The sequence below is a fragment of the Oncorhynchus masou genome, chromosome 22, assembly GCF_036934945.1.
Source record: "Oncorhynchus masou masou isolate Uvic2021 chromosome 22, UVic_Omas_1.1, whole genome shotgun sequence".
NCBI classification, from domain to species: Eukaryota; Metazoa; Chordata; class Actinopteri; order Salmoniformes; family Salmonidae; genus Oncorhynchus; species Oncorhynchus masou.
Genome location: NC_088233.1, coordinates 37,005,704 through 37,033,368, shown reverse-complemented (window position 1 = coordinate 37,033,368; position 27,665 = coordinate 37,005,704). Strand labels below are relative to the sequence as shown.

The window sequence follows — 27,665 nt, the reverse complement described above, 5'->3', positions numbered from 1 at the left end:
AGCTGAGTGCTGTCTCATGTGCTCGTATTCCTGCCCCCAGGATGAGCATATTAGGGAATTGAGTAAACCCTGCAGCGAAACAAGGAGAATGATAAGGATGTTTTAATACATTCTGTCTATATTCAGAGATAAGCTGTATGAGAAGACTTGGTGTATTGCAATAAATGCTTTCTTTAAGGGAGGCTGGTGTGTCTAACAAAACAGAGCAGCACCTGAGTTTCCATCCATCCTCTCTAGGCAGTCTAAATCATCACTCTGACTGTGCCCTGGCGTCATACATGGCTGTTATCCATCAAAGCAGGGCACTGGCCTTCCTTCCCTCAGCTAATCAAAGCCCTGCATACCAATCTCCCCCCCAGCCCACAGAGCAACGATTGGCTCCCCTGCCAACACCCCTAACAGTCCTACACATAGTCCTTACCCTCACCAACAATGGCAACACTTAATCCTGCTCCTTACTTCCCCTTCAGCGATGGTTCATTCCATCACTCACATCCACATTTCCTATACTCTGACGCATGAGTTTGCATTATCAATCACATTTCCTTATTCTATACCTCCCAGCAATGGTTTCTCCGATCAGTCATCCTCCTCTACACCACCCCCGAACACCCCCCGTACTTCCCGCTGTGATGGTTAATTCCATCAGTCACACGCCTCTCACTCGCACCTCACCAGCCCTGGTAGCTTCCATCAAGGCCATAATCCATTTAAGAGGGGAGAAGCTCCTTCATACTCCAGTGGTGTGACTGTGAGGCAGGACGCTCTGTTCTGTCAAGACTAAGATAAATAAAGCTGAGCCACACAGTAAAGGGAATAATTACACTCAATCCCTGAATACCATAGTCAGGCTGTGGCTGGTACCGAGGCTAGGGCTGGGACTATAGCTGGGGCTAGGGCTGGAACTGTAGCCGGGGCTAGGGCTGGGACTATAGCTGGGGCTGGGACTGGGACTATAGCCGGGGCTGGGACTGGGACTGTAGCCGGGGCTGGGACTGGGACTGTAGCCGGGGCTGGGACTGGGACTGTAGCCGGGGCTGGGACTGGGACTGTAGCCGGGGCTGGGACTGGGACTGTAGCCGGGGCTGGGACTGGGACTGTAGCCGGGGCTGGGACTGGGACTGTAGCCGGGGCTGGGACTGGGACTGTAGCCGGGACTGGGACTGGGACTGTAGCCGGGACTGGGACTGGGACTGTAGCCTGGGCTGGGGCTGGGACTGTAGCCTGGGCTGGGGCTGGGACTGTAGCCGGGGCTAGGGCTGGGACTGCAGCCGGGGCTGGGACTGGGACTGTAGACGGGGCTAGGGCTGGGACTGTAGCCGGGGATGGGACTGTAGCCGGGACTGGGACTGTAGCCGGGACTGGGACTGTAGCCGGGGATGGGACTGTAGCCGGGGCTGGGACTGTAGCCGGGGCTGGGACTGTAGCCGGGGCTGGGACTGGGACTGTAGCCGGGACTGGGACTGGGACTGTAGCCGGGACTGGGACTGGGACTGTAGCCGGAGCTGGGGCTGGGACTGTAGCCTGGGCTGGGGCTGGGACTGTAGCCGGGGCTGGGACTGTAGCCGGGGCTGGGACTGTAGCCGGGGATGGGACTGTAGCCGGGGATGGGACTGTAGCCGGGGCTGGGACTGTAGCCGGGGCTGGGACTGTAGCCAGGACTGGGACTGTAGCCGGGGCTGGGACTGTAGCCGGGGCTGGGACTGGGACTGTAGCCGGGACTGGGACTGGGACTGTAGCCGGAGCTGGGACTGGGACTGTAGCCTGGGCTGGGGCTGGGACTGTAGCCTGGGCTGGGGCTGGGACTGTAGCCAGGGCTGGGGCTGGGACTGTAGCCGGGGCTAGGGCTGGGACTGCAGCCGGAGCTGGGACTGGGACTGTAGCCGGGACTGGGACTGGGACTGTAGCCGGAGCTGGGACTGGGACTGTAGCCTGGGCTGGGGCTGGGACTGTAGCCGGGACTGGGACTGTAGCCGGGGATGGGACTGTAGCCGGGGCTGGGACTGTAGCCGGGGCTGGGACTGTAGCCAGGACTGGGACTGTAGCCGGGGCTGGGACTGTAGCCGGGGCTGGGACTGGGACTGTAGCCGGGACTGGGACTGGGACTGTAGCCGGAGCTGGGACTGGGACTGTAGCCTGGGCTAGGGCTGGGACTGTAGCCTGGGCTGGGGCTGGGACTGTAGCCGGGGCTAGGGCTGGGACTGCAGCCAGGGCTGGGGCTGGGACTGTAGCCGGGGCTGGGACTGGGACTGTAGCCGGGGCTAGGGCTGGGACTGCAGCCGGGGCTGGGACTGGGACTGTAGCCGGGGCTGGGACTGTAGCCGGGACTGGGACTGTAGCCGGGACTGGGACTGCAGCCGGGACTGGGACTGCAGCCGGGGGTAGGGCTGGGACTGGGACTGCAGCCGGGGCTGGGACTGCAGCCGGGACTAGGGCTGGGACTGTAGCCGGGACTAGGGCTGGGACTGGGATTGCAGCTGGGGCTGGGACTGGGACTGTAGCCGGGGCTAATGCTGGGACTGCGACTGCAGCTGGGGCTGGGACTGCAGCCGGGGGTAGGGCTGGGACTGCAACCGGGGCTGGGACTGCAGCCGGGACTAGGGCTGGGACTGGGACTGCAGCTGGGGCTGGGACTGCAGCCGGGGGTAGGGCTGGGACTGCAACCGGGGCTGGGACTGCAGCCGGGACTAGGGCTGGAACTGGGACTGCAGCTGGGGCTGGGACTGCAGCCGGGGTAGGGCTGGGACTGCAACCGGGGCTGGGACTGCAGCCGGGACTAGGGCTGGAACTGGGACTGCAGCTGGGGCTGGGACTGCAGCCGGGGTAGGGCTGGGACTGTAGCCGGGGCTAGGGCTGGGACTGGGACTTTAGCCAGGGCTGGGACTGGGACTGTAGCCGGGGCTAGGGCTGGGACTGCAGCCGGGGCTGGGACTGTAGCCGGGGCTGGGACTGTAGCCGGGACTGGGACTGTAGCCGGGACTGGGACTGCAGCCGGGGGTATGGCTGGGACTGGGACTGCAGCCGGGGCTGGGACTGCAGCCGGGACTAGGGCTGGGACTGTAGCCGGGACTAGGGCTGGGACTGGGACTGCAGCCGGGGCTGGGACTGCAGCCGGGGGTAGGGCTGGGACTGCAACCGGGACTAGGGCTGGAACTGGGACTGCAGCCGGGACTGGGACTGGGACTGTAGCCGGAGCTGGGACTGGGACTGTAGCCTGGGCTAGGGCTGGGACTGTAGCCTGGGCTGGGGCTGGGACTGTAGCCGGGACTGGGACTGTAGCCGGGGATGGGACTGTAGCCGGGGCTGGGACTGCAGCTGGGGCTGGGACTGCAGCCGGGACTAGGGCTGGAACTGGGACTGCAGCCGGGACTGGGACTGGGACTGTAGCCGGAGCTGGGACTGGGACTGTAGCCTGGGCTAGGGCTGGGACTGTAGCCTGGGCTGGGGCTGGGACTGTAGCCGGGGATGGGACTGTAGCCGGGGATGGGACTGTAGCCGGGGCTGGGACTGTAGCCGGGGCTGGGACTGTAGCCAGGACTGGGACTGTAGCCGGGGCTGGGACTGTAGCCGGGGCTGGGACTGGGACTGTAGCCGGGACTGGGACTGGGACTGTAGCCGGAGCTGGGACTGGGACTGTAGCCTGGGCTAGGGCTGGGACTGTAGCCTGGGCTGGGGCTGGGACTGTAGCCGGGGCTAGGGCTGGGACTGCAGCCAGGGCTGGGGCTGGGACTGTAGCCTGGGCTAGGGCTGGGACTGTAGCCGGGGCTGGGACTGGGACTGTAGCCGGGGCTAGGGCTGGGACTGCAGCCGGGGCTGGGACTGGGACTGTAGCCGGGGCTGGGACTGTTGCCGGGACTGGGACTGTAGCCGGGACTGGGACTGCAGCCGGGACTGGGACTGCAGCGGGGGGTAGGGCTGGGACTGGGACTGCAGCCGGGGCTGGGACTGCAGCCGGGACTAGGGCTGGGACTGTAGCCGGGACTAGGGCTGGGACTGGGACTGCAGCTGGGGCTGGGACTGGGACTGTAGCCGGGGCTAATGCTGGGACTGCGACTGCAGCTGGAGCTGGGACTGCAGCCGGGGGTAGGGCTGGGACTGCAACCGGGGCTGGGACTGCAGCCGGGACTAGGGCTGGAACTGGGACTGCAGCTGGGGCTGGGACTGCAGCCGGGGGTAGGGCTGGGACTGCAACCGGGGCTGGGACTGCAGCCGGGACTGGGACTGGGACTGTAGCCGGAGCTGGGACTGTAGCCTGGGCTAGGGCTGGGACTGTAGCCTGGGCTGGGGCTGGGACTGTAGCCAGGGCTGGGGCTGGGACTGTAGCCGGGGCTAGGGCTGGGACTGCAGCCGGGGCTGGGACTGGGACTGTAGCCGGGGCTGGGACTGTAGCCGGGACTGGGACTGTAGCCGGGACTGGGACTGCAGCCGGGGGTAGGGCTGGGACTGGGACTGCAGCCGGGGCTGGGACTGCAGCCAGGACTAGGGCTGGGACTGTAGCCGGGACTAGGGCTGGGACTGGGACTGCAGCTGGGACTGGGACTGTAGCCGGGGCTAATGCTGGGACTGGGACTGCAGCTGGGGCTGGGACTGCAGCCGGGGGTAGGGCTGGGACTGCAACCGGGGCTGGGACTGCAGCCGGGACTAGGGCTGGAACTGGGACTGCAGCTGGGGCTGGGACTGCAGCCGGGGGTAGGGCTGGGACTGCAACCGGGGCTGGGACTGCAGCCGGGACTAGGGCTGGAACTGGGACTGCAGCTGGGGCTGGGACTGCAGCCGGGGGTAGGGCTGGGACTGTAGCCGGGGCTAGGGCTGGGACTGGGACTTTAGCCAGGGCTGGGACTGGGACTGTAGCCGGGGCTAGGGCTGGGACTGCAGCCGGGGCTGGGACTGGGACTGTAGCCGGGGCTGGGACTGTAGCCGGGACTGGGACTGTAGCCGGGACTGGGACTGCAGCCGGGGGTATGGCTGGGACTGGGACTGCAGCCGGGGCTGGGACTGCAGCCGGGACTAGGGCTGGGACTGTAGCCGGGACTAGGGCTGGGACTGGGACTGCAGCTGGGGCTGGGACTGCAGCCGGGGGTAGGGCTGGGACTGCAACCGGGACTAGGGCTGGAACTGGGACTGCAGCTGGGGCTGGGACTGCAGCCGGGACTAGGGCTGGAACTGGGACTGCAGCTGGGGCTGGGACTGCAGCCGGGGGTAGGGCCGGGACTGCAACCGGGGCTGGGACTGCAGCCGGGACTAGGGCTGGAACTGGGACTGCAGCTGGGGCTGCAGCCGGGGGTAGGGCTGGGACTGCAACCGGGGCTGGGACTGCAGCTGGGACTGGGACTGGGACTGTAGCCGGAGCTGGGACTGTAGCCTGGGCTAGGGCTGGGACTGTAGCCTGGGCTGGGGCTGGGACTGTAGCCGGGGCTGGGACTGGGACTGTAGCCGGGGCTAGGGTTTGGACTGCAGCCGGGGCTGGGACTGGGACTGTAGCCGGGGCTGGGACTGTAGCCGGGACTGGGACTGTAGCCGGGACTGGGACTGCAGCCGGGGGTAGGGCTGGGACTGGGACTGCAGCCGGGGCTGGGACTGCAGCCGGGACTAGGGCTGGGACTGTAGCCGGGACTAGGGCTGGGACTGGGACTGCAGCTGGGGCTGGGACTGGGACTGTAGCCGGGGCTAATGCTGGGACTGGGACTGCAGCTGTGGCTGGGACTGCAGCCGGGGGTAGGGCTGGGACTGCAACCGGGGCTGGGACTGCAGCCGGGACTAGGGCTGGAACTGGGACTGCAGCTGGGGCTGGGACTGCAGCCGGGGGTAGGGCTGGGACTGCAACCGGGGCTGGGACTGCAGCCGGGACTAGGGCTGGAACTGGGACTGCAGCTGGGGCTGGGACTGCAGCCGGGGGTAGGGCTGGGACTGTAGCCGGGGCTAGGGCTGGGACTGGGACTTTAGCCAGGGCTGGGACTGGGACTGTAGCCGGGGCTAGGGCTGGGACTGCAGCCGGGGCTGGGACTGGGACTGTAGCCGGGGCTGGGACTGTAGCCGGGACTGGGACTGTAGCCGGGACTGGGACTGCAGCCGGGGGTATGGCTGGGACTGGGACTGCAGCCGGGGCTGGGACTGCAGCCGGGACTATGGCTGGGACTGTAGCCGGGACTAGTCCTGGGACTGGGACTGCAGCTGGGGCTGGGACTGCAGCCGGGGGTAGGGCTGGGACTGCAACCGGGACTAGGGCTGGAACTGGGACTGCAGCTGGGGCTGGGACTGCAGCCGGGGGTAGGGCTGGGACTGCAACCGGGGCTGGGACTGCAGCCGGGACTAGGGCTGGAACTGGGACTGCAGCTGGGGCTGGGACTGCAGCCGGGGGTAGGGCTGGGACTGCAGCTGGGGCTGGGACTGCAGCCAGGACTAGGGCTGGAACTGCAACCGGGGCTGGGACTGCAGCCAGGACTAGGGCTGGGACTGCAACCGGGGCTGGGACTGCAGCCGGGACTAGGGCTGGAACTGGGACTGCAGCTGGTGCTGCAGCCGGGACTAGGGCTGGGACTGCGACCGGGGCTGGGACTGCAGCCGGGACTAGGGCTGGAACTGGGACTGCAGCTGGGGCTGGGACTGCAGCCGGGGGTAGGGCTGGGACTGCAACCGGGGCTGGGACTGCAGCCGGGACTAGGGCTGGGACTGGGACTGCAGCTGGGGCTGGGACTGCAGCCGGGGGTAGGGCTGGGACTGCAGCTGGGGCTGGGACTGCAGCCAGGACTAGGGCTGGAACTGGGACTGCAGCTGGTGCTGCAGCCGGGACTAGGGCTGGGACTGCAACCGGGGCTGGGACTGCAGCCGGGACTAGGGCTGGAACTGGGACTGCAGCTGGGGCTGGGACTGCAGCCGGGGTTCGTGCTAATGTTGGGCTAGTACTGCTGTGCTGTGCTGGCCAGAATAAAGAGTAATGGCACTGTAGCTGAGATGAGAGCTGATGATGTGGGGCTCAATAAAGTTTCCCAGAAGACAGGCAGGCACATTTCTTCCCTGGCAGCCACACCTTGCCTTTCTTCCGCCACACATTGGGGATGCCCTCTGTCGTTCAGCAGCCACTGTGCTGTGTATAAGCAAAGTGCTGTTTATTAAAAACAAAAAGCTGTTTTAAGTGAGAAGTACGTATTGTTCTGAAGCCGAAAAAGAAAAAAAGAAAGCACCACAATGCCTATTCCAACCATGCTTTAGCAAGGTGTCCCAGCACACAGCTTTGACCTACTACATTAGTACTATGGTGGTATTTTACGTCAAACTATGTGTAGTCAGGTTGCTTAGGATTCACACTTCTCAAACAGCCTAATGCATACTCTTAGAGGAGGTGCTCCCAGAATAATATGATTTGTACCGCATACAAAAGTAGTGGAATCTTGACACACCACAGTAAGACGTTATCCAATTATACTACGTTTTCATGCTTTTTTTAAAATTAAATGAAAGCAACTTTTTATACTTACAAGACCATCAGGCTTGATTAAGCTATTTTGTGGTGCATGCCTGATCCTAAACCTTTTTTTAAGCAATAAATGTCATTTAAAAAAATATCATATTAACATAGTTTTTTGGTCAGTAGGTACCCAACAGGTGGTGGCATTTTGGACAAAGTAGCTCACATAGATACAGCCTGTCAGCATTCCGTTTTTCCAATTTTGTTGCATTACAACCTGTAATTTAAATGGATATTTTGGGGGATTTCATGCAAAGGACATGCACAAAATAGTCCTTTGTGAAGTGAAGAAAAAAACAAACTGAAAAGTGGTACATGCATATGTATTCACCCCCTTTGCTATGAAGCCCCTAAATAAGATCTGGTGCAACCAATTACCTTCAGAAGCTCCACAGGGAGATTGGAGTATCTGTCCATTGGACCACTTTAAGCCGTACACTCCACAGAGCTGAGCTTTACAGAAGAGTGGCCAGAAAAAAAGCCATTGCTTAAAGAAAAAAATAAGCAAACATGTTCGGTGTTCGACAAAAGGCATATGGGAGACTCTCCAAACATATGGAAGAAGGTACTCTGGTCAGATGAAACTAAAATGTTGTGTTTTAGCCATGAAGGAAAATGCTACGTCTATGTGCAAACCCATCACCTCTCATCACCCTGAGAACACCATTCTCAAAGTTAAGCATGGTGGTGGCAGCATCATGCTGTGGGGATGTTTTTCATCGGCAGGGACTGGGAAACTGATCAGAATTGAAGGAATGATGGATGTCACTAAATACTGGGATATTCTTGAGGGAAACTGTTTCAATCTTCAAGAGATTTGAGACTGGGACGGAGGTTCACCTTCCAGCTGGACAATGACCCTAAGTATACTGCTAAAGCAACACTCTAGTGGTTTAAGGGGAAACATTTAAATGTCTAGGAAAGGTCTAGTCAGAGTCCAAACCTCAATCCAATAGAGAATTTATGTTTTGACTTGAAGATTGCTGTACACCAGCAGAACCCATTCAACTTGAAGGAGCTTGAGCAGTTTTGCCTTGAAGAAAGGGCAAAAATCCCAGTGGCTAGACGTGCTAAGCTCGTGGCTCGTCAAGAGCAATTTTGATAACTCCTGATACAAACAATGTAACAAATGACAAACTGCTGAGAAACACCTGTCTACAGAACAAGTACAAAACTCTTAAGGAAAATAGTTGCTCTAAAAAACTTAAGCTACAAATATCCTAAGTAATGCTGAAAACAGCTGTCTACCTCCAGCAAAAGAGTACCCATCCTCATTTATAAATGGCAGTATAAATATGAAAACAGGTGGGAGAACTCACAGATGTGGAACAGAGCTGTAACGGGTTTCTTGAGGTGAAGGAGAGGCGGACCAAAACGCAGCATGGTGGTTATTCATGGTTCTTTAATATAGACACTATATATGAATAAACTAACAAAACAAGAAATGTGAAAAAAACAAAAAAGCCCTATCTGGTGCAAACACAGAGACAGGAACAATCACCCACAAACACACAGTGAAACCCAGGCCACCTAAGTATGATTCTAAATCAGAGACAACTAATGACACCTGCCTCTGATTGAGAACCATACTAGGCCGAAACATAGAAATACCCAAATCATAGAAAAACAAACAGACTGCCCACCCCAACTCACGCCCTGACCATACTAAATAATGAAGGTCAGAACGTGACAGTCCCAGCTAAAGTCCCGTGCCGCACTGGCACGGCGACCGGGAGTATTCAACCAGGTAAGGTTGGGCAGGCTCGGTGCTCAAGAGCTCCAGTGCGCCTGCACGGTCCGATCCTTGTTCCACCTCTTCGTCAGAGGAGGAGTTAGAAGAAACTCGTTACAGAAATACTCAAATCATAGAAAAACAAACATGACTGCCCACCCCAACTCACGCCCTGACCATACTAAATAATGACAAAACAAAGGAAATAAAGGTCAGAACGTGACAAGAGCATACAAATTAAGTATTGATAGTGTGCGACATACCATGTGTGCTGCAACCTAGTCTCAGATTATTCCATATTATTCTGCACGTAAATGCGGGACACTCAATTTAGTATGATATGTCACGTTTTGTATGGTTTGTGGATCTCCATCATCTATTTCATATGATATGTTATGAATTACAATTTGTATGATATATTATGAATTTGAAAACTGTACAATATGTCACGAATTTGCAAAACACACGTTACGACTTTGCAAACCATATGATATGTTACAAATTCAAATGTATTATGGCTCACATTTGACAGGAGCTAGGAAGCTAACGCTAATGTTAGCTAGCTGGCTAACAATAGCTAGGCTAGGGTAAAGGTTAGGTGTTAGGTTAAAGGGTTAAGGTATAGTGTTAGGGGAAGGGTTAGCTACAAGGCTCAAGGTTAGGGTTAGGGGGAAGGGTTAGCTAAATAGTAAACATGCTAAATAGTTGGAAAGTAGCTAAAAGGTATACTGAACAAAAATATTAGCGCAACATGCAATAATTTCAAAGATTTTACTGAGTTCAAATTAAATCAAAGTTTCTTTGTCACATGCGCTGAATACAACTGTAGGTAGATGTAGGTAGACCTTACAGTGAAATGCTTACTTACAGGCTATAACCAAGAGTGCAATTTTTATGTAAAAAAAAGGTATTAGGTCAACAATAGATAAGTAAAGAAATAAAAACAACAGCAAAAAGACAGTGGCGAGGCTATAAAAGTAGAGAGGCTATAACAGTAGAGAGGCTATAACAGTAGAGAGGCTATATACAGTAGAGAGGCTATATACAGTAGAGAGGCTATAACAGTAGAGAGGCTATAACAGTAGAGAGGCTATAACAGTAGTGAGGCTATAACAGTAGAGAGGCTATAACAGTAGTGAGGCTATAACAGTAGTGAGGCTATAACAGTAGCGAGGCTATAACAGTAGAGAGGCTATATACAGTAGAGAGGCTATATACAGTAGAGAGGCTATAACAGTAGCGAGGCTATAACAGTAGCGAGGCTATAACAGTAGAGAGGCTATAACAGTAGTGAGGCTATAACAGTAGAGAGGCTATATACAGTAGAGAGGCTATATACAGTAGAGAGGTTATAACAGTAGAGAGGCTATAACAGTAGTGAGGCTATAACAGTAGCGAGGCTATAACAGTAGCGAGGCTATAACAGTAGCGAGGCTATAACAGTAGTGAGGCTATAACAGTAGCGAGGCTATAACAGTAGCGAGGCTATAACAGTAGAGAGGCTATATACAGTAGAGAGGCTATAACAGTAGAGAGGCTATAACAGTAGTGAGGCTATAACAGTAGTGAGGCTATAACAGTAGTGAGGCTATAACAGTAGTGAGGCTATAACAGTAGTGAGGCTATATACAGTAGAGAGGCTATATACAGTAGAGAGGCTATAACAGTAGAGAGGCTATAACAGTAGTGAGGCTATAACAGTAGAGAGGCTATATACAGTAGAGAGGCTATATACAGTAGAGAGGCTATAACAGTAGAGAGGCTATAACAGTAGTGAGGCTATAACAGTAGTGAGGCTATAACAGTAGTGAGGCTATAACAGTGGTGAGGCTATAACAGTAGTGAGGCTATAACAGTAGCGAGGCTATAACAGTAGCGAGGCTATAACAGTAGCGAGGCTATAACAGTAGCGAGGCTATAACAGTAGCGAGGCTATAACAGTAGTGAGGCTACAATAGATAAGTAAAGAAATAAAAACAACAGCAAAAATACAGTGGCGAGGCTATAACAGTAGTGAGGCTATAACAGTAGTGAGGCTATAACAGTAGCGAGGCTATAAAAGTAGAGAGGCTATAACAGTAGCGAGGCTATAACAGTAGCGAGGCTATAACAGTAGTGAGGCTATAACAGTAGTGAGGCTATATACAGTAGAGAGGCTATATACAGTAGAGAGGCTATAACAGTAGAGAGGCTATAACAGTAGTGAGGCTATAACAGTAGAGAGGCTATATACAGTAGAGAGGCTATATACAGTAGAGAGGCTATAACAGTAGAGAGGCTATAACAGTAGTGAGGCTATAACAGTAGTGAGGCTATAACAGTAGTGAGGCTATAACAGTAGTGAGGCTATAACAGTAGTGAGGCTATAACAGTAGCGAGGCTATAACAGTAGCGAGGCTATAACAGTAGCGAGGCTATAACAGTAGTGAGGCTACAATAGATAAGTAAAGAAATAAAAACAACAGCAAAAATACAGTGGCGAGGCTATAAAAGTAGAGAGGCTATAACAGTAGAGAGGCTATAACAGTAGCGAGGCTATAACAGTAGAGTGGCTATAACAGTAGCGAGGCTATAACAGTAGTGAGGCTACAATAGATAAGTAAAGAAATAAAAACAACAGCAAAAATACAGTGGCGAGGCTATAAAAGTAGAGAGGCTATAACAGTGGCGAGGCTATAACAGTAGCGAGGCTATAACAGTAGAGTGGCTATAACAGTAGCGAGGCTATAACAGTAGCGAGGCTATAACAGTGGAGAGGCTATAACAGTAGAGAGGCTATAACAGTAGAGAGGCTATAAAAGTAGAGAGGCTATAACAGTAGAGAGGCTATAACAGTAGCGAGGCTATAACAGTAGAGAGGCTATAACAGTAGAGAGGCTATAACAGTAGTGAGGCTATAACAGTAGTGAGGCTATAACAGTAGTGAGGCTATAACAGTAGCGAGGCTATAACAGTAGCGAGGCTATAACAGTAGCGAGGCTATAACAGTAGAGTGGCTATAACAGTAGCGAGGCTATAACAGTAGCGAGGCTATAACAGTAGCGAGGCTATAACAGTAGCGAGGCTATAACAGTAGAGTGGCTATATACAGTAGAGAGGCTATATACAGTAGAGAGGCTATAACAGTAGCGAGGCTATAACAGTAGCGAGGCTATAAAAGTAGCGAGGCTATAAAAGTAGCGAGGCTATAACAGTAGCGAGGCTATAACAGTAGAGTGGCTATAACAGTAGCGAGACTATAACAGTAGCGAGGCTATAACAGTAGCGAGGCTATAACAGTAGCGAGGCTATAACAGTAGCGAGGCTATAACAGTAGAGTGGCTATATACAGTAGAGAGGCTATATACAGTAGAGAGGCTATATACAGTAGAGAGGCTATATACAGTAGAGAGGCTATAACAGTAGCGAGGCTATAACAGTAGCGAGGCTATAAAAGTAGCGAGGCTATAAAAGTAGCGAGGCTATAACAGTAGCGAGGCTATAACAGTAGAGAGGCTATAACAGTAGTGAGGCTATAACAGTAGAGGCTATAACAGTAGAGAGGCTATAACAGTAGTGAGGCTATATACAGTAGCGAGACTATAACAGTAGCGAGGCTATAACAGTGGCGAGGCTATATACAGTAGCGAGGCTATAACAGTAGCGAGGCTATAACAGTAGCGAGGCTATAACAGTAGCGAGGCTATAACAGTAGCGAGGCTATAACAGTAGCGAGGCTATATACAGGCACCGGTTCGTCGGGCAGATTGAGGTAGTATGTACATGTAGGTATGGTCAAAGTGACTATGCATATATGATAAACAGAGAATAGCAGCAGCGTAAAAGAGGGGTTGGGGGGAGGGGCACACAATGCAAATAGTCCTTGTTGCCATTCGATTACCTGTTCAGGAGTTTTATGGCTTGGGAGTAAAAACTATTGAGAAGCCTTTTTGTCCTAGACTTGGCACTCCGGTACTGCTTGCCATGCGGTAGTAGAGAGAACAGTCTATGACTGGGGTGGCTGGGGTCTTTGACAATTTTTAGGGCCTTCATCTGACACCGCCTGGTGTAGAGGTCCTGGATGGCAGGCAGTACTGAGCCGTACACACTACCCTCTGTTACAGTTACAGTTCATATGAGGAAATCAGTCAATTGAAATAACTTCATTAGGCCCTAATCTATGGATTTCACATCACTGGGAATACAGATATGCATTTGTTGGTTACATTAAAAAAATGGGCTTTACAACGGGCCTCAGGATCACATCATGATATTTTTGTGCGTTCAAATTGCCAATCAATAAAATGCAATTGTGTTCGTTGTCCATAGCTCATGACTGCACATACCATAACCCCACAGCCACCATGGGGCACTCTGTTCATAATGTTGACATCAGTAAAAATAATGAAGCATGGGCCCAACACCTTACATGTTGCATATATATTTTAGTTCAGTGTAGTAAGTAGTTGAAAAGTAGCTAATTAACTAAAATGCTAGTTTTGCCTTGAAGAACGGGAAAAGATCTTAGTGGCTAGATGTGCCAAGCTTATAGAGACATACCCCAAGATACTTGCAGCTGTAATTGCTGCAAAAGGTGTTTCTACAAAGTATTCACTTTGGGGGGGGGTGAATAGTTATTTCTTATTTCTTGATTGTTTCACAAAAAAAAAATATTTTGCATCTTCAAAGTGGTAGGCATGTTGTGTAAATCAAATGATACAAGCCCCCCAAAAATTCCAGGTTGTAAGGCAACAAAATAGGAAAAATGCTAACGGGGGTGAATACTTTCGCAAGCCACTGTACAACGTGCATTTGAATTGGCATAAGTAGTTTGTCAGCTCCACATGGACCAGCTTGCATTTTTCCATGACAGGCGCATGCCCACAATCCACTACAAGCTCTGTGTCTTTGGGCAGTATCGTAGGGATAGCGTACATCTCACAGATGAGGGCAATGACCTCTTCCTTGAGAGTCTGACAGCTGATCTCTCCTTCATTCTAACAAGACGCATGCAGTAGTACACACCACCACACTCACTGCCACTTGCCTGCCACTTCAATCTCAAAGGCTCTTTTAAGAGCCACATAATAAATGGAAATAACTGGGTGTGGGTGTGTGTGTGTTTTGGGAGGGGGCAGTCAAAACTATAAACAAAACACTAGTCAAAATCTATCCACTGGGAAGGGAACCCACAATCTTCAGATCTACAGGTGCTAACTCTAACCATTACACTATGAACCCTGTTCTAAAAACATTGATTTTGACAGACCATGTAAATGGTCAGTCTGGAAGCGTTTGTTCCAAACTGATTTTGTTAATTCACTCTGTACTGAACGTTTACTTCCAAATTGATTTTGTTAATTCACTCTGTACTGAACATTTACTTCTCTTGCGTGGCTGAAATACAATAGTCTAAAACAGTTGATTTGTTGAAAACAGGCTAAATCATTCATGTAGCTAACCAAGCAAGCATGTAATTTTATTTGGGAGTAGAGAGGGGGTTCGATTAATCTGGCCCGGGGTACACCGGGCTACGGCCCATCACGTCATCGGGCGAATGCAATCACTTTTTATCAAAAGCAATCACTTTTGCATGTGAGAAAATAGAATCCTACTCATTACTACGCATACTTAATTACGTCACTTTTGTTCTGAGCCGACTTCACCATCTGACAGAGCGGGGCACCTGGCTCACGCCCGCTACATGGGCACCCGGCTGAGATTAATCTAACCCCTTCAGTGATTCTGATGTTGTTTTACCTGGGTACACCGTGTGCAGCACCCGCACCCCCTGACAACTTTTTACTTGTGGATGGCGACCTCAGATTTTCTGGGTACACACTGAAAGTAACTTGACACTGTGTTAATCAGTCAGCACAAATTTGGATTACAATAATGACAAGAAGGCAGGAGAGGGAGCGTAGCCGGAGCTGTCATGTATTCTACATGTTTGAAACAGCGAGGCTGTCAGTCGAGTCTGGAAAATTGTCTGATGCTAGCATACATTTGCACACTTCGAGTGCACAACTGCACTGAGGCGGTGTTTACATGTGCGTTTGAGGTTCAACCATGAACTATATGTGGTTTAGAGGTCAACCGAGTATGATTTTTCAACGCAGATACCGATAATGATTATTGGAGGACCAAAAAAGCTGATACCGATTAATCGGACAATTTTTTTTTACAAAATTTGCAATAATGACAATTACAACAATACTGAATGAACACTTATTTTAACTTAATATAATACATCAATAAAAATCAATTTAGCCTCAAATAAATAATGAAAAATGTTCAATTTGGTTTAAATAATGCAAAAGTGTTGGAGAAGTAAAAGTGCAATATGTGCCATGTAAAACGTTGAGTTCCTTGCTAACGTTTGAGTTCCTTGCTCAAAACATGAGAACATATGAAAGTTGGTGGTTCCTTTTAACATGAGACTTCAATATTCCAAGGTAAGAGGTTTTAGTTTGTAGTTAATATAGTATTTATAGGACTATTTCTCTCTATACCATTTGTATTTTATATACCTTTGACTATTGGATGTTCTTATAGGCACTATAGCCATTGTAACAGTATAGCTTCCGTCCCTCTCCTCGAACCAGGAACACATCGACAACAGCCACACTCGAAGCAGCGTTACCCATCACTCCACAAAAGCCGTGGCCTTTGCAGAGCAAGGGGAATAACTACTCCAAGTCTCAGAGCGAGTGACGTTTGAAACAGAATTAGCGCACACCCAGCTAACTAGCTAGCCATTTCACATTGGTTACACCAGCCATTAGGCTGATAGGCTTGAAGTCATAAACAGCGCTGTGCTTGCAAAGAGCTGCTGGCAAAACGCACAAAAGTGCTGTTTGAATGAATGCTTACGAGGCTGCTGCTGCCTACCATCGTTCAGTCAGACTGCTCTATCAAATCATAGACTTAATTATAACATAATAACACACAGAAATACGAGTCTTTGGTCATTAATATGGTTGAATCTGGAAACTATCATTTCGAAAACAAAACGTTTATTATTTGAGTGAAATACGGAACCGTTCTGCATTTTATTTAACGGGTGGCATCCCTAAGTCTAAATATTCTTGTTACAATGCAGAACCTTCAATGTTATGTCATAATTAAAAAGGGATGCAGCCATAACAGGTTAAGTAACATTCTAGCAAATTAGTTCACAATGAGCCAGGCTGCCCAAACTGTTGCATATACCCTGACTCTGCGTGCCATGAACGCAAGAGAAATGACACAATTTCACCTGGTTAATATTGTCTGCTAACATTAATTTATTTTAGCTAAATATACAGGTTTAAAAATATATACTTCTATGTATTGATTTTAAGAAAGGCATTGATATTTATGGTTAGGTACACATTGGAGCAACGATACGCACCGCATCGATTATATGCAAAGCAGGACACGCTAGATAAACTAGTAATATCATCAACCATGTGTAGTTATAACTAGTGATTATGATTGATTGATTGTTTTTTATAAGATAAGTTTAATGCTAGCTAGCAACTTACCTTGGCTTCTACTGCATTAGCGTAACAGGCAGGCTCCTCGTGGAGTGCAATGAGAGGCAGGTGGTTAGATGGTTGGACTCCTTAACTGTAAGGTTGCAAGATTGGGTCCCCCGAACTGACAAGATGAAAATCTGTCGTTCTGCCCCTGAACAAGGCAGTTAACCCACCGTTCCTAGGCCGTCATTGAAAATAAGAATGTGTTTTTAACTGACTTGCCTAGTTAAATAAAGGTATAAAAAAATAATAATAAAGATTTTGAAAATCGGCACCCAAAAATACCAATTTCCAATCGTTATGAAAACTTGAAATAGGACCTAACTATTCGGGCCGACCTCTAATGTGGTTCATACACTAAACATACAAAAGTATGTGGAAACCCCTTCAAATGAGTGGATTTGGCTATTTGAGCCACACACGTTGCTGACCTGTGTATAAGTACACAGCCATGCAATCTCCATATACAAACATTGGCAATAGAATGGCCTTAAGAGTTCAGTGGCTTTCAACATGGCACCGTCATTGGATGACACTTTTCCAACAAGTCAGTTTGTAAAATTTCTGCCCTGCTAGAGCTGCCCCGGTCAACTGTAAGTGCTGTTATTGTGAAGTGGAAACGTCTAGGAGCAACAACAGCTCAGTCACAAAGTGATACACCACACAAGCTCACAGAACGAGACCACCAAGTGCTGAAGCGTGTAGTGTGTAAAAATCGTCTGTCCTCCAAGTTGATGAGCGGGAAACAAAAGATGCCAATCAGGTTGCACAGCCGGCCAATCAAAACAACTGCACTGAGGCTCTGCTTACGTGTGTTTCTGCAAAGGCAGAAATGTGACGATGGACAACTTCTTCACATCAATTTCCCTGGGAGACAAGTTGATTGCAAAGAAGACTAGACTGCTCGGAACAGTGAACAAACAAAGGCGGGAGCAGCCCCCCTCTGCACAAAACAACATCGCAGCGGAGCTGTACCCCACGTCAGTGATGGAGAGTGGTACAAGCAACACTCGCGGTTTACAGATGCAAATGAAATACAAGTGTTTGCATCCCACTGTTGCCATTGGCAGTGACCAGAGGAAGATACCGGAGACGGTGACAGACTACAATCGCACAAAGATATAGATCTCTGCCATTTACAGATATAGCCTTTCCATCTGCCAAACATGATCCCCTTTTATTACATGACTGTTATTGCTATTAGTAGTATTACTGTATATTATTCTAACCTTTTCTATTATATTTTACTTAATAGTTTGTTGTGGATGCACTCGACCAGATGGCAAAACTGTACTCTGTAAAAGGAGGTAGTCGTCGCTGGCCTGTTGCGATGTTCTACAACGTGCTCGACATGGCTGCTATCAACGCGCACGTGTTGTATAGAACAAGCAATGCCTTGACAAGACAGTCAGCAGGAGAGATTTCATCATGGATCTGGCATGTGAGCTTCGTGAGAACCACATGGGAGCCAAGAAAGAAGCTACAGCCGCCAAGCAAGATATACAAGGCAGCAGTTCCTGCTCTCCCTCTTCCCCAAGCACCACAGCTCCCCCTCGGTAAAAAGAAGACGCAATGTAAACTCGGCAGGTGCACACCAAGGAAGACCCATGAAAACTGTGTGCAGTGCAACCGATTTGTTTGTGAGGCTTGCTCACACAAAGCCCTGAAGCTGTGTGTTGACTGTGGACCCGAAGCATCAAGAGAAGACGCGATTGATTCATGTGTAAAGGTACGGGTATAAGGGCACAATACAGTGTCCGATGCAATCAACTAATGACAGTTTTTATATCTTGTCATCAATATATATTTCTTTATGCAATTAATCCTTTACAAGTGTTCATGTGCTTTTGTTTAGGAATGATGCATTTGATCAAAGCTGTTGCCACACTACATGGTCACTTTATGGACGCTGTATTCTCATTCTCCTCTGATGCCTCGATATTGAGCTACATCTGGGCAAGGCATTGACTTTTCCCCCCTGATGCTAAGGACCCTGTTAAAAATCTGCTATGTGGTTCTCGGTTATGGACTACTCATGACAAGAGACGTGGAGAGTCTTGTGTACCTTCAATCAAGTTGATTTGCAAATGTTCATCTAACGTCCTGTCACATTGGCTGAGATATGATGGTAGGGAGACTTCAATTGAACACTGAATTTCAAACACTGCCTATATAGCCAACACAACAGGCACCTTCACGTATCTCATTACAGTATGTGTTCAATGGTCCAGCAGCAGGACAGGCCAGGGCTATAGGGATAACAAGAGGGGGATGGAAGGCATCTGATTACACAGCAGAGTATCTGTAGGTACCACAACACTACGGCAGCAGCGGGTTAAGGACTGAGAGGTGATACAGAAAGAGCAAAGGAACAGAGGGAGAGATGGAGATGGGGGATAGATAGAGGGAGATCCAGATGCAGACAAGAGCCTGAGGGACTCAGATCTCTCAGGGTATGTTATAGTCTCTGGGTTGGACTTGAGTTGGGTTGTTTGTCATCATTTTGTTTGATCACCCGGTCGTCTGTCTCCATCTCTGATGTGATGTAGTCATTTTGTTTTAATTTCATTCTAATCTGAGTAGCAGCTGGTCCTGTGTTGTGCTTTAACCTCTTCATCATCCTCTATCATTATTACTAGTCTCTCTCTGCTGCTGTCATTAGCACGCTCTGATTCATTTGAGTGAATTATGCCACTGTTTTCTCATATCATTCCAGGTAAATCTTAATTTAAATGTTGTTGGTTTTATGGCACCTTAAAGACACTCTGGGGATTAATTGACATTGATAAAATACTGAATAGGATTTCAAAAAACTTCAATTCATGATATTAATTTACAAACATTGAGTGCCATCCCTCTCCCTCTCCTAATCCCCTGTCCTGTCCCTCTCTCTCCCCCCTCTCTCTCTCCTACTCCCCTGTCCTGTCCCTCTCTCTCCCCCCTCTCCCTCTCCTACTCCCCTGTCCTGTGCCCCCCTCCCCTCCATCTCCTGTGTAAGGTTCTGGAAAGCTCAGCCTTCTCACAGGCTGACTCACATTACCGTAACTAAGCCGTGAAGGCAGTGGTTGTTGACTACTGTGTATCTAAGCCCCCTCAGCGCATGGCCAAGCCCAAAAATAGGTGCTTGTACTGGGCAGCACAGGCTGGAGTCAGGGGCTAAGGTCCAGAGGGAAAGGTGATGGGGAATCATGTGAAACGAATAGGGAAAAACCAATACAGAGCCAAAACACACAAGATATCTCATAAAAAAATCAGCTTAGACAGTCTCTCCCTCTCTCTATCCCTCTGTTTCTCTCTCTTTGAATACATGATTTTCTTTCTCCATCTTTCCCTCACCTCTCTTTCAAAGCCTTTCTAATTCACTCCATTTCTCTCCCAATCTTATCTCTTTCCTGGTCAACCTCTTTACTCTACTTTGCTGGCTTATTTTCTCTCTCCCTCTCACTCCCTCTCCCTCCTCCCACTTTCACAGCAACAGATACCGCTGATAGCCAGAGTAGAATCCCTCCCCCTCACTATGTTTCTCTACAGGAGCCTAATCAGAACCCTTAGGCACTATGTACCGTGTCTCTGTCTGTCATCTAAGTGTCCCTCCTGAGCCCCAGAGAGTCCTGATCAGGCCTGGAGTGGCCTGCCATTACCCCTGGCTCCCCTCACTGCTACCAACCTGAGAGGAGGGGAGGAGGGGAGGGGGAATAGAACCCAGGCCTCCCACCACAAAATGATACTTCAGCCCTGAAGTGCTCAAAGAGAAAGGGCCTAAAGTCAAGAGCTGCTGTTTCAGCCACTAACACACTGTGGCCACCAGCCAGAGGCCCATCACTGGCCCCTTATGATGATAACACATTGTTGTCTGTTTAGCGATAACAATATAGTTCTGCCACTTTACTGTTGCCCTTTAATTCCAGCTCTGTGCTGGCTACTGAATGGTAGCTTCCCCATGACCAGAGGGCTGAGCCCCGTAGAGACAACCCTGCATGTAAACTTGGCTGTGGTTTAATGGGTATGTGATGAGGAGCAACTGGATAGGCCGGACTCCTCTGGGCAGTGTGGGCCTTAGAATTAATGGGAGGTTCCTGGTGTGGACATTCACATCACAGACACACACACCAGAAAGGGATTCTACCTCCCGTTCCACTACTACCACCATCCCTCCCATCACATGTTTGATAACCAAGGCTAACCACGAACCCTAACAGCAAGGCCTGTCTGTGTCTGAACTCTTGCGTCATTGTGCTTAGTTACATTCAAGTGGAAAGACCATTCTCTCAAGCCACCCCCGCTACAAATCCAAGGCTTTTGTGCAGTCACGCTCCCTCGCTGTAAAACAAGCCCAATTTGTTATTCCCCGTGGCAGAGCACAGGGAGGCTGCTATCAGACAGCGTGGTGCTGTTGTTGTGATAGAACCCAGAGCAGGAAAACAATAATGATGGGGAATATCAACAGGCTGCTCCGCTTTAACCTCTCACTGCTTCAAAAAGGCCAGGAACCAATGAAAGAACTGTTCTCCCTATCTCAATCATTACATGGAAATTCCATTATTCACTCACTGAAGAGAGGACATCAGTGAATATTATGGATTAACTGTTCTGCTGTATATGTTTTAATTATGATGCTCTCTAGGAATGTTGTGCATTCCTGGGGGAAAAGGGCAAGTACACAGTCAATACATCTACGCTATTGCAGATACTACTACTTGATGTATTGGCATCCAAGACTCTTCCAGTAGCAGGTTGACATTTATTGTCATGAATCTTGCCCTGGAGGCAGAACTGAGCGATTTCCGATAGATGGGCTAGATCTTAATTTAAAGTTAGGGTTAGGCATTAGGGTTAGCAGTGTGGTTAAGGTAAGTGTTAAGGTTAGGGTCAGATTTTATGACTTTGTGTCTGTGCCAGCTAGTGACCACTCTGCAGAGCTGCCTCCAGGGCAAGCTTCATGAATATAAATGCCAACCTGCCTTCCAGTAGGTGGGTTATGTGTAACAGAATTCCCAGTTATCTACAAGGGATACACTCCAAAAAATGGTGGGTTAAAAACAACCTAATTTGGGTTGTTTGGTAACCCAGCACAGGTAACCCAGTCTTCTGATCTGACCGGCTGTCCCATATTTCAACAACCCAGCATCAACAACCCAATCTTTCTGTTTTTAAAGACAACCCAACTGAGTGACCCAATACCTGCAACCCAGCAGTTGGGTCACCCCAACTGTGTAGATGCAGCACCTCAAAGAGTTAACTCAATTAAGGCTCTGCTTGATGTTTCACAACCTGAGGCTCCGACTGAGTAAAGCTCCTCTATTCTTTCATGCATCATGACTGACAACTTTACACAGCGATAAATCAATCACTGATCACACACGCACGCACACACACACATGTACGAGCACGCGCGCAAACACATACACACACACACACCACATTCAAAAGTGCATGGCTAAAGCTGTTTCCCTGTTGGCTGATGTTGCTAGCTACCAAAGGCAGTCCTTAATTCCTTCCAATCACAACTACAAAGGCCAATCTCTCTACCCAGAGAGAGATCCAGCAGGATAAAAGCGATTGCCTGGAACCATTCACACACCCATCACATACTCTCCACTCCAGCAACAAAACACACAAACACACACCTGGCGCTTGCGCACACACAGGCATGCAAGCATCCACACACGCATAAACACAGGCACACAAATGCTCTCACACACACACACACGCGCGCATGCACAGTGCACACACAAGGCTGTTTAATGTTTGTCAGTTTTCATTTCCTAGCTTATGGCCGTACCAAGGCATATAGAAAATTCAATCATGGAAAATAAGTCTACTTTTATTTGCTATCCCTTTCTTTCCTCTTTATTGATAATAAAAAAAATGTGTTTGCGTCACCAATGTTTAATGGAAAATAGCATCCATGCCTCTTCCTTCCTTACTTCAATTCATTTTCTCTTTTCACTTTATCACAGTAAAGAATGGAACAGCGTGTTAAGAGACATATTTGAGGGTGGTCAGTGGGAGTGAATGCATGTTACTGGTTGCTGGTTCTGCTGCTACCATGATGACAACCACTTAGCAGAAAGGCCTGCTATAACTGAATATGTGTTTTGCCTAATGAACTGAAATCTGTCACATCCAAAGCTGCATCCACGGGCAACAACCAAAAATTCAGGGGGAAAGTGAAACCATCAGAATAATGAGCGAGAAGCTTGTCTATTCCTTCTGGACATTTCCCGTTCACGCCTGACTCTGTGGCAAGGCCGATCCTGATGCATTCTGGGTAATACTTGTATAGAAAAATCTCTCACTTGAATTCTTGTAGGCGTTGGTAAGGTAGGAATGTGATTAGGTACTGTTTACCTGGTACAATAGATGGAGAACTGGAACAGAAAGACTGGCTATTCTCTCCAACATTTAGAAGTGTGGTGTGTGATGAAGCATATACCTCAGTGATACAGGTTTCAGGCTTGAGGGCAAAGATCATATGACCATACATGTAACATCATCTTAAATGGTGGCTGTTTTGAGGTCTATAAACTAGCAGGAGGAGAGGAAAGAGAAAGAGAGGGTGATGATAGGGCGATGAGTTCTCCTCATTACCTTCCCATGAGGGCTCTGACAGTCCTAAAGGATGGGAGACAAAGAGGCCAGTGTACCCTGCTCATCAGTATCTGCGCACAAGCAAAATAAATATTAATCACTTCTATGTGGGACTGCGGCGCCAACCGCCCACCACTTGGGGACGCTGAGGAAATCTGAGCGTGAGAAATGAGTCTGTCAGGACCCATTTCTGTGGCACAACTCAGCGACCACGTCCTCCCATCACCAAGAGGCATTCAAGAGTGAGAAACACCCCCCCTACCTCCCTAAATCTCCCCCTCCTCTCCATCAGCACTAGGGAGAGCATATTAATTCCCAGCTAAGTGTGTTTGTGTGCACAGCAGCTCAAGACTGTGTGCTGCTGGGTCTGGTGCTGGTGTTGATACAGAGAAGATTGATGGAAGACTAGGGGACTTTGGCCTTTCAGAGAGGCGTTTCAGAGAGGGGGGTGCTGAGGTTAAATTCAGTGACTGAATGCTGCGGGGCTGCCTTGACTCCAGCTAAATAAAGACTCAAAGCCACTAGCTTTAAATGAGCAGGCATAGTGCTGCAACCTTCAGGCTGAGCATCAAGAAAACAGCTTGGTAAACAGAACATTAAGACAATAAACCAACTTTCCATCTTCATTGTGACAGGTCCAGGAAGCACACATCAACTGGATGAAGAGATGAAGACAGAGCTGGCACATAGAGAAGCTAAAATAGCACGGAGTGTGTTGATGAAATATCATCTCTCTTCTTGTTTAGCTGAAAAGCTTAGTTTCAACACAGTCATATTCAATGTGTACAACAGGTGTAGTACACTTATCATGTGGACTTACAGTAAGTCCTAAAAACCAAAGTGGTAGGACAAGATAGGATGTAGAACACAGAGCAGTGTCACAGACCGAAGGCTAAAACTGATGTCACTGCTGCTTCATCTCTCAGTGAAGGTGACCGGTATTGCCTCAGGGGACAGATGAGACATTTTGCAACAAGTAGTCAGCTATTGCAATATGCCTTGAGGTGGACTGGGGACCTCCTGCCATATGCCTTGAGGTTGGACCCCCAGCTGGGATCTAACGACCTTAAAACCTCAGTCTAGCCTTACGACACTGGGGGCCTATCGAGATGTCACATCAAACTATATCCTTGTCTTAAACATTAGATTGTGAAAATGTTAGTTAGAGAGGTAGAGCTTTAGTTTGTGATCAGAGAGCCGTTCTGTGTCTGAGGCTGAGCTCCTGACCCCTAAGTGCCCTCTGAGTGAGCTGGCGGTATGCTGGGGGGGATGCAGCTGTTGGTCAGACACTACATGCTCATTACGTTCCTGTCAATAACTTCCCCTGGGGTGTGAAGAGAAAACACCACACTACAGAAGGTGAATTTTCCATGAGGCAGCCAAGCAGAGGCAAGTCAGCACAGCCCAGAGAGGTCAGACACAGCAGAGAGGGAAGGAAACATGATGAGATGTGATGAGATCTATTTAAAGCAACAACAAAAAAAGTGACTGTGATATAAAGTGTCTCTTTCAACCTTTCAGTTAGATTTTTTGACATGAAAAGTGACACTGTCAACTCGACAAAGTCAAGAGAGAACTGAAACCTCCAAATGAAAGTATTTCCCAATTGTGGAGTAGCATAGCAATACCCACTGAACACAGAGAGGAGTTTGAAACCAGCAGTTTTTAATACCGAACCCTGTCAGCACCTGCTGGCTTTCTGTCCGACACTCCCACTCGCTACCGCAAGAACTGCTAGCCATGGCCGTAGCGATTTTGCGCCCTATAGGCAATAACAAAATGTGGCCCATTCTATTATGCTATCGGTATTACTAGACGTAGTTTCAAGAGAGCAGAGTTGGAGAGAATTTATTTTGAGCTTTTAGGAGTGGGACGATTTTCAGACGGAGATAAATACGGGTGATCAATATTTATTTGTAGGCAATGTAGTAAACTATAGCCTAATCATATTTGGGAAAGATAACTGCCTCGTGTTTCTCGGCCCATGCATAGGCTATCGCCTACTCTATTTAACTGAGACCACAAGCGCACCTAATCTCGCAGGTATGGCTACTCAATTTGAAGCAGCAAGAATGATGACAGCGGACACTTGCACTTTCCCTTGAGCTACGTTTTTTGCATATATGTAGGATTTAGCCTTCCTTTTAGGAGGACGATTTGCAGGAAGAGAGGAATACACGTGTAATGAATATTTATTGAAAATTAAAAAGTGCAACGCTCTCTCACCATGGTAGCCTGTCCATGTGTTTTCCTTTCCAATGATAATCGAATGTTTCGATTGCACCTCGACTCACGTTGGTTGAGCACCCTCCACTTCCTCCATTCCCAGTATGTATTTGCAGTGTCAGACACAGTAGTAAACAATTCCCTAATCATAGTTAAGTTAATTTCCTTGGAAAGATAACCGCTGTTTGATGTTCCGCCCATGCATAGGCAGCCTACAGCCTACTATTTCATTGAGACCACACGTATACTAGGCACACTTGATGTTACACGCCACACTAGGAGAGGAGCGGTCGGCTACTGAAGTTGAAGCTGCGAATTGTTTGTGAATAATGTGACAAATATGTGCTTTTAACACAATAGGTAGTCCAAGGTTAATCCATACAAATAAGAAAGACAACCGTTTCCAAATAATCTGAGGAACAAAACAAATGTTTAATCCCAAAGTCGTCTGTCTGACCGCCCGCTCCCATCCGCAGCATGCAAAGGGCTGATGCCATAATGATCTCTGTCGGAACCCACAGCCCTATAACTCCAAGTACAAAACAGGATCAAATACATACCTACTTCAATAATGTGAGCTCTCAGCAAACATACACGACAACCGGTTATTATGGTGGGCTTGGTAGCCTGCCTGTTTTGTACAGCCTCTCTACTATACACAATACACACAGTAAAGAACAACCGGACTCATTTGATGCAAAAAGCACTTTAGTTGTGAGAAACGTAGCACTACCATGTAGACTCTCAGAGAGGGTTAGAGACTGCAGCAGAACATGTGTAAGGGAAAGTGAACATAGTAAATGTGCTGGGACAGGAGGGTTCACCAGGCAATAAATCATCAGACAGTGCATGCTAGTTTAAGCACCTCTGCTGCACACCACACTAGGCCCTTAATGACCGTGGGTTCTCTTACTGGTGAGATAACACAGACAGGGACCCACGAGATAACCAGCGACACAGGAGCCAAATGTGCATGGACTCCCAATACAAGTCAAGAACTACTGAACAGATTGACTTGACGAAATGGTTAGGATTTGATTGCCCCAATACTCTATTGGTATCATCAATACTGCATTATAAATTAGAGCTGGTAGATTAGAATACTGTAAACGGAGGGGAACATGAATCACTCAGTAATGACTATGGTGCTGACAGGCAGTATATTTCCAGCAGTGTTAGACAGACAGAAGCTTTTATTTAAGGAACTGGAGTCCTTCCCACTGTCTGCTTAGAGCTTAGTGAGTCATAATGCTGGCCTGCCATGTGCTGAGTGAGTCTGACCATGATATGTTATGAAGGTTAACATTCACAGTGATTTGGCACTTGGCTGTCTGTTTGCCTGTGTTAAATACTCTGGGCAGTCTGTGTGACATTTACATTTGGAAATCATTGAGTGGATGATGAACAGGACATTTCCTCCAGAGCCACACCTTACTTCTCTTCTGATTCCATTAGCACTGTGATGCACCAAATTATCTCACATCGATTCAGCTCTCTCACAATAGGATAAACATTCAGCAGAATCGCTGTCGCAAATATCAACACACTGTCAACACACAGCAACACACTGTCAACACACCCATGTGTGTTGTCACTAGGTGTTTGCCTGTGTGTGTATAGGTGTGTGTGTGTGTGTGTGTGTGTGTGTGTATAGGTGTGTGTGTGTGTGTGTGTGTGTGTATAGATGTGTGTGTGTGTATAGATGTGTGTGTGTGTGTGTGTGTATAGATGTGTGTGTGTGTATAGATGTGTGTGTGTGTATAGATGTGTTTGTGTGTATAGATGTGTTTGTGTGTATAGGTGTGTGTGTGTGTGTGTGTGTGTGTGTGTGTGTGTGTGTGTGTGTGTGTGTGTGTGTGTGTGATGTGTGTGTAGTGTGTGTGTGTGTGTGTGTGTGTGATGTGTGTGTGTGTGTGTGTGTGTGTGATGTGTGTGTGTGTGTGTGTGTGTGTGTAGAGATGTGTGTGTGTGCTGTGTGTGTGTGTGTGTGTGTGTGTGTGTGTGTGTGTGCAGATGTGTGTGTGTGTGTGTGTGCAGATGTGTGTGTGTGTGTGTGTGCAGATGTGTGTGTGTGTGTGTGCAGATGTGTGTGTGTGTGCAGATGTGTGTGCAGATGTGTGTGTGTGTGTGCAGATGTGTGTGCAGATGTGTG

The 27,665-nt window shown here is 49.0% G+C and overlaps 1 protein-coding gene and 1 pseudogene across 1 annotated transcript in view; one reads left to right on the top strand and one right to left on the bottom strand.

The window, feature by feature from the left end:
• Positions 1 to 27,665, bottom strand: part of LOC135508828 (cadherin-13-like) — a 529,634-nt gene that overhangs the window by 487,068 nt on the left and 14,901 nt on the right. The gene's annotated exons all lie outside the window — the stretch shown is intronic.
• Positions 1,980 to 3,783, top strand: LOC135509748 (DNA-binding protein Rfx5-like; annotated as a pseudogene).